At 53.3% G+C, this 7,816-nt stretch overlaps 1 protein-coding gene across 1 annotated transcript in view; it reads right to left on the reverse strand.

Moving 5' to 3' along the window:
* The window catches only part of TBC1D22A (TBC1 domain family member 22A), a 185,264-nt gene that overhangs the window by 170,642 nt on the left and 6,806 nt on the right, over positions 1–7,816 (reverse strand). The window lies entirely within an intron of this gene.

Consider the following 7,816-nt stretch of genomic DNA (forward strand, 5'->3'; position numbering starts at 1 on the left):
CCCACAGAGAGCAGGCAGTCAGCACCCCCAACCCCCCACCACCACCACCACCCAGGGCCGCAGCCCTAGCGGCGTCAGCACAGCCTCGGGCACCGGCACAGGGACAGGGCTGCTGGAGCCACAGGGCAGTCCCGCACACGCGCCATGGAATGCCATCAGGAAACCCCCAGCTGGCACCGTTCTGTCTACAGCCGATGCACAAGCACAAAAGGCACACACACGTTTTAACGATTAATGGTTTTATTGTAACTGTCTGGCGCTCATCGGGATAAACTCAGAATAAGACGGAAGCAACACGACCCGTGTGGCAGACAACCAGGTCAGTCAGCTGCGCAGCCCCGGCTCCTGGGGACGTCCAGCCAGGGGTGGCCACATGACCCTGCGGGCCGGTCAGCAATACGTGGCAGGCCTCCCTGCCTCGCAGGCGGAGACAGTGGGGTTCGCACCCTGAGCCCCGGCTTTCCCTTTCTCCTGCTCGGCACACGGAGGTGAGGCCTGGGGCTGCCCAGCCACCCAGCCACCGAGAGACACGCAGGAGATAATGCCACCACGGCAGGTGGCGGGCAGGAGGGGGGGGTGTGGGTGTCTGGCAGCACGGCCCCGCTGCCAGCTGGGGGGGCCACCCTCAGCTTCCACACGGGGAGCACGGCCTGAGGCCTGGCCACACGGGGGAGACCGCAGAAAGGCTGAGGCAGCGGGGCTGGGCTGTAGGGACAAACGCAGACCTGGGCTGCTAGGTACACAGATGAATGTTTTCATTTGTCGAAACAGAATGAAACCCTACCTCTTTACTTAGCAATAGAGCAGGCCGAGCTGCCCGCGTCATTACTATTCTCCAATGTACTGAAATGCACTGACCTACTTTGCATGTACTGCTGGGCAGCTATAAAAACTTAAGCAGCACATGTACACTTAACAGCACAGTAATGAGAAGGGCACACAGGATTTTCCTACACATCCTCTGCGCTTCCTTGTAACTCTACCATTATTTCTGAAATTAAGTCCTGAAAATCGTGCTGATGGAATGAGCACCAGCGGACTCCTCCCTGCCTGGCCATCCCCCGGACAGAACGCCTGTCACTCCCTGTCCCACCATATGGCTCCGCCATGAGCACACAGCCAGTGCTGACTGCCAGACGCGCAGCTGCTCCGACGGCTGGGGACTGTAACACAGCAGCACACACCTCGGGGGACAACGCTGCCCAGGACACTGTGCTCTGAGGATAAGCTCCGGACAGGGAGGCCTGGGACACGAGGGACGCACCGCTGCAGCGGGGCAGCCGGCGCCCACGGCCAGTGCAGAACGCCCGCTCCGGCGGGTCCCGCGAACCTGACGGAGGCTCGTGGGCTCTGCGGGTGCGTCTCCTCCATCCTGGTGAGGGAGCAGCTCCTACCCCTCTGTCTTTGTGCTCCCTGGCGCTCCCTGCCAGGCCCTCGTCTCCCTGAGGGGCACCGCCCTTTCCTTCTGCTTTTCACCCCTCCTGCAATCAGAGGACACCTGTCACTCAGACTGTGGCTGCAGCATGAGGGCCTGAGGGCGTCACATCCTGACCCAACCCGTGCTGTGCCGCCAGGCGGGGCCCAGCGGGCTTTGTGGCTGTGCCTGAGGGCGGACCCGGGCTTGTCCTGGAGTGCCCAGGGGCCCCATCTAATCGCAGGTCCCTCAGGGGCCCCTTGCCCGGCGCCGTCAGGAGCGCCCGTGGAGGGGTGGGCGCACGGTGCCAGGGCTGGCTGTGCAGTGGAGAGACCACCGCCGAGGAGTGCAGAGGCCTCCCGAAGCTGGGAAGGGAAGGGAACGGGACAGAAAGCTTGGGTGCCTGCCCAGGTCAGCCCAGCCAGCAGGTGGCAAAGCCAGGGCCGCGCGCAGGGACCCCACGCGCCTGCAGTGAGACCGCGTCACGGGCCTGGCATTCGGACCACGGCAGGGCTGAAAGCACCCGTCCCCTTCCCGGCCCGCCTCCTCGGAGTGACACCTGAACCTACACGGCAACTCCCTGCAGGGGTGGGCATTTCCACCGAAGGCTCGGTCTCTAGGCAACATGTCACCTCATTCTGCACGCGTGTGAAGTTCATGTTCATGTTTATGTTTTTTTGCAACGTTCCATCAGGACTGCTTCGTGGGCCAGTGTTAACCGTGCAGCCCAGTTTTGTTGTCCTGTGGGGTTTCGTTTCACGGATGTGAGGGGAGTGTTTTAGCCATAAACCAACTTTTCCAAATAACCTAACATGGAAACACGATGCAGCCAAAGGCAGGGCCGTTCCGGGGAGCCGGAAGCAGGAGCCGCCCACAGGCAGCCCGGCCACGCGGGGAGGAAGAGAAGAGGCAACCGCAGGGACCCCCGCAGGAGCTCGGGGATCACTGAGGAGCCACCGGTCTGGCTGCTTCTTTAGAAGGCACGGCCTCAGAAAATGGTAGAGAAAACCTTAAGGAACTGAGGGTGGTCCTTTGAAAAGATGAGCAAAGTCGACAAACCTTTAGCTAGACCGACTGACAGCGAGGAGGGAAGACTCGAATTCCCAACGTCAGGGTGCACGGGGGGACGTGACTATTGACCCTACAGGCAGAAGGGGTTGTGGGACAGCATCATGAACAGCTGTACAGCAACAAGCGCGGTAACTGAGGTGACCAGAGAGACTCCCAGAAAGACTAAAACCACCGGAATTCAACGGGAAAAAGAACATCTGATAGACATGAATGCGTCACGGAAACACTACACAGAGAGCCAGGCCCAGGTTTGTTCCCTAGTCAGTTCCAACAAGTGTAAGGAAGAATTAATGCCAGCCCTTCAGAAATGCGTCTGAAACCGAGGAGCAGAGGGAACACTTCCCAGCTCACTGCATGGCGCCAGCATCACCCGCTACCACACACAAACCAGGTCACTGCCAGCGAAGAACACTGCAGACCACTCTGTTCTACGTATCTAACAGGCTAAGTGACCAACCATCCGACCGTCCAACCAGTCGGCCGGTGCCCGAGACGCGCACTGGCAACTGAAAAATAAATGTTGACTTGTACATTTGCGATACATATAAAGCAAGGGAAATCAGTCAAGTGCTCTGATAGTGTTATTGCTCTTAATGTGGTATACGGGGGGTATCACAGTAAGCTTAATCAATTTATCAGTCATTATTTTTATCAATGTTGTTTTTCTCTTTTTTCCTTTTTTTTAAATATATTTTATTGATTTTTTACAGAGAGGAAGGGATTTTTATAGAGAGTTAGATACATCGATGAGAGAGAAACATCGATCAGCTGCCTCCAGCACACTCCCTACTGGGGAGGTGCACACAAGCTAGGGCATAGCCCTTGACCGGAATTGAACCTGGGACCTTTCAGTCCGCAGGCCGACGCTCTAGCCACTGCGCCAAACCGGTTAGGGCTCAATGTTGTTTTTATATCATGTCTTTGTTGTTGTTATGTCATGTTGTTATTCTCTATTTGTTAATCAATTTATACTGGTATACTATTTTCATATACATTTTACCAATTTTCTTTCATCTCTGACACTTCTATTATAGAGAAAGGGCAAACAGTAATATTAAAATATTTCTTCTAATTAATTTCCTTTCAATGTGCACAAATCTATGCACTGGGCCACTAGTATGTCTATAAATATACCTGCAAAAGTCAAACAAAATGCCAGTGAACAAAATACAAGATCATTTTTTAAATATATTTTTATTTATTTCAGAGAGGAAGGAAGAGGGAGAGACAGAAAAATCAATGATGAGAGAGAATCATTGACTGTTGCCTCCTGCGCGCCCCCTACTGGGGATCCCGGCATGTGGCCTGACCGAATTATACCGTAACCTCCTGGTTCATAGATCGACGCTCAACCACTGAGCCACGCTGGCCAGGCAAGATCATTTTTTAAACGTATATATCATGCCCGGGCCAGTGCGACTCGGTCGGAGCATCGTCCTGTGCACCAAAGGGTTGCAAGTTCAATTCTCAGTGCGGGCACATACTCAGGTTACAGGATCCATCCCCAGTCTGGGCATATACATGAGGCTGCTGATCAATGTTTCTCTTTCACATCAATGTTTCTCTCTCCCTCTCCCTTCTTTCTCTAGAATCAATGGAAACATACCCTCAGGTGAGGATTAAAGAAATAATTCTATTACGTGACAAAATGGGATCTTTCCAAGGAATGCAAGGCTATTTTTTAATTCTTTATTGTTTAAAGTTGCCCTAACTGGTTTGGCTCAGAGGATAGAGCATCGGCCTGCAGACTCAAGGGTCCCGGGTTCGATTCCGGTCAAAGGCATGTACCTTGGTTGCGGGCACATCCCCAGTAGGGGGTGTGCAGGAGGCAGCTGATCGATGTTCCTCTCTCATCGATGTTTCTAACTCTCTATCCCTCTCCCTTCCTCTCTGTAAAAAATCAATAAAATAAAATAAAGTGTTACATAAGCCTCCTTTTTTCCCCATGCAAGGCTAGTTTGGGGGGGCGGGGGGCGTGTATAAGCACAGGACCACAGTTGTTTGTGGCAGTCACCTCACTCACTACAGATGAGCGATTTCCTTGTGGACCTGGGAGACGGAGGCTGTGTTACAGGGAGAGCGGGCCCTGGGGGTCAGGCCGCCCGGAGCCCACACAAGGACAGCCACCTGAAGGGCGCCCCTCTGCAGCACTCAGGCTGGTCTCTGCAGCGACCATGAGAAAAGGCACGCCCGGGGCTCACTACGTATGGACTCTCCCCACCCGCTGACCTGCATATAATCAGCCACTGGGAGGCGGGCAGAGCAGCATTTCCAGGGTGGCCAGTCGGCTGCTCTCCCCAGATAAATAAACATTCCCACGTGACTCAGCCCCGCCTCTGATGGCCTGGGCTCCAGCAGTGACAGGCAGCCTCAGCTCCACTGTGTCCGGAATCAGTTTAACAACCAGAAATCAATTACTACAAAATACCATATTAATAGAAAAAAGGGTCAAAAACCACATGATCATCTCCGCAGAACAGACACTGTGAAACGTCAACACCCTTCTCGGAAAAAGGCTCCCCAAACTAGACTCGAAGGAAGTGCCTCCCTCTGATCAAGAACCTCTGCAAAGCCCACGGCTCACGGCAGACTTCGGCCCGAAGAGGAAACGAGGCGCCACCTCCCTCCACACTGCCCTGCAGACCTGTCCGGAGCGATCAGGCGACAAGAAGTAAAGGGCACCCAGTTAGAAAGGAGAAGTACAGCTATCGAACAAGGTGACAGGATATTTCCTGGGTACAGTGAGTCTTAAGAAATCCACTAAAAAAATCAGAACTTAGAAACAAATTCAGCAAGGTTTCAAGATACAAGATAAATGCACAAAAATGAATTACATTTCTACACACTTGCAAGGAACAACCCGAAAATGAAATTAAAGAAACAATCCCACATATAATGGCATCAAAAAGAATGAAACACTTAAGAATGTATTTAACAAAGGTTTGTGAAACTTAGACCCTGAAAACTAAGATGTAGCACTGAAAGAAATTAAAGACCTAAATCAATGGAAAGACACCCAAATTCATGTATCAGAAGGCTTAATATTGTTGCTATTCTCCCCACGTTCAATAGATTCAATACAGCTTCTCTGCAGACACTGACAAGCCGATCTGGAAGTTCATGTGCACATTCAAGGGACCCAAGAAACCAAAACAATATCGAAGAAGAACGAGCGAGAGGACTCACACACTCCCCGATCTCCAACCTCACTGGGAGACCCGTCACCGAGTCGGCATGGCCCCGCTAAGGATAAACACAGGCCGCGCAGAACTGAGAGGCCCGAGGTTTACGACAAGGCGCCAAGGCCCCCAACAGGGGAGAACTGTCTTTCTACAGCTGGGCTGGGACGAGATGCCGACACGCAAAAGAGCAAAGTGCACGCTAGCCTCTCCACATACACAAAAGCAGAGACCTAATTGGAGGAGCTAAAGCTGTAAAACTGAGCAAAAACACAGAAATTAGGACAGGTACTGGCTTCTTAGGATGACACCAAGAGCAATAACAACAACCAGACCAACTGGACGCTGTCCAAAGTAAAACCTTCGGTGCTTCGAAGAACACCATCAAGAAAACAGAAGACCCTCCCAGGCCGCGCCAGCTTCGCAGACGGAGGGGAGCGCGGGCCTGGCCGAGCCCCACTCCATCGCCTGCTCGCTGGGCGACTGGCGGCCGCACGACAGTGTGACCCGTGCTGAAGGCCGGGCTGTCGTGTGTGTCCAGGTCCCCGTCTCCTTTAAAGGCACGTGGCTGCCCTCAGACCCTTGAAGCCCCAAGACTGTCCAAAAGAGGACCAGGGCGTTCCTCCGGCACCAGTCAGACCGACGCGGCAAGATTGAGCGGGACGGGCGGGAACCCAGAGGCACTGACAACAGGGGGCGGAGGAGATCCAAGGGCCAGATCCTGATGCCCAACACCGGTCACGGGAGCAACAAGAAAACAGCACAGGCTGCCCGGTGGCTTCCGGAAGATTCTGGTCCATAACATCAAGGAGCTTGCCGCGCTGCTGACGAGCAACAGGTCCCACTGTGCTGACTGCTCACACGTCTCCCCAAAGACCGGCAGAGCCACTGGGGGAGGAGCAGCCCCGCTGCCAGCAGTCACCAACCCCAGGGCCAGGCTGTGTGCACACTGTATGTGTGTTCATAAAGCCACCAAATTCTGCCCCAGAGGAAGAAAGAAAATAGAAAGACAACGCACAGACGGGGGTGGTGGGTGGGGGCTGTTGCAATCACATACCTGATAAAAGATTGCATCTGGAATACACGAAGAGCTCTCCAAACTCAAAAATAAACGAACAATTAATTTAAAAAAGGAAAAGGGACTTGAGTAGCGATTTCTCCAAAGAAGATGCACAACAGGCCAAGAAACAAATGAAAAGATGCCCAACGCCTGGCCATTAAGGAAGTGAGAACCAGTGAGCTACCGCCTCACACACTCGCTGGCCAAAATACGAGACAGCAACAAGGAGACAGAAAAGAGAAGCCTTATGCCTGCTGCTGGGCGTGAAAATGGTGTAGCCGTTTTTGGGAAACAGACGGACAGTTCCCCAAACATTTTTTAAAAGAGTGACCATATGACCCAGTCACTCCATTCCCGGTGAATACCCGAGAGAAATGAAGACATCCCGCACCAAAACTCACACCGTCGTCGGCAGGGACATGGAAAACAATACATGGTACACCCACACAATGGAATACTATTCAGCTATAAAATGAAGTGCGGACACGCCACCACATAGAAGAACCTTGAAAACACGCTAAGTGCAAGAAGCCAGTCACATTCCACCTATATCAAATGTCTAGAATGGACAAATCTAGACAGACAGAAAATCGAGGCGTGGCTGCTCGGGGTGGGAGTGGGAAGCTGGGGTGACAGGTACAGGGAACGTTTCTTTTCCAGGTGATAAGCATTATCTAAAACTAACTGTGAGGATGGGTATACGACTCTTGTAATACACGGACATATGTCACTGAAGGTAGAACTTTAAATGAGTGAACGTACTGTCTGCGAATTTAAAGGGGTGAATTATATTGTGTGACTCTCAATAAAGATGTGATTTTTTTAAAGGCAATCTAGCTGCCACCCAGTCCTCCTGGGTTCTCTCCTGGAACGCAGCCACAGGCTAGCCACACTGGAGCCCACGTGCAAGCCTCGCCACTCGCAGCGCGGACGGTCCCAGCTGACAGCCCGCATCCGCCAGACACGTGAGGGAACCAGCCTCGCACTGGGCCCCGCCGTCCAGGCTGCCCAGCGACACCCAGACCCCGTGGGGCAGACCAGCCGCTCCCACTGAGTCAGGTCTGCGCTCCTGACCCACAGAATCCGCGAGCA

Source organism: Myotis davidii, unplaced genomic scaffold, assembly GCF_000327345.1.
Source record: "Myotis davidii unplaced genomic scaffold, ASM32734v1 scaffold67, whole genome shotgun sequence".
NCBI classification, from domain to species: domain Eukaryota; kingdom Metazoa; phylum Chordata; class Mammalia; order Chiroptera; family Vespertilionidae; genus Myotis; species Myotis davidii.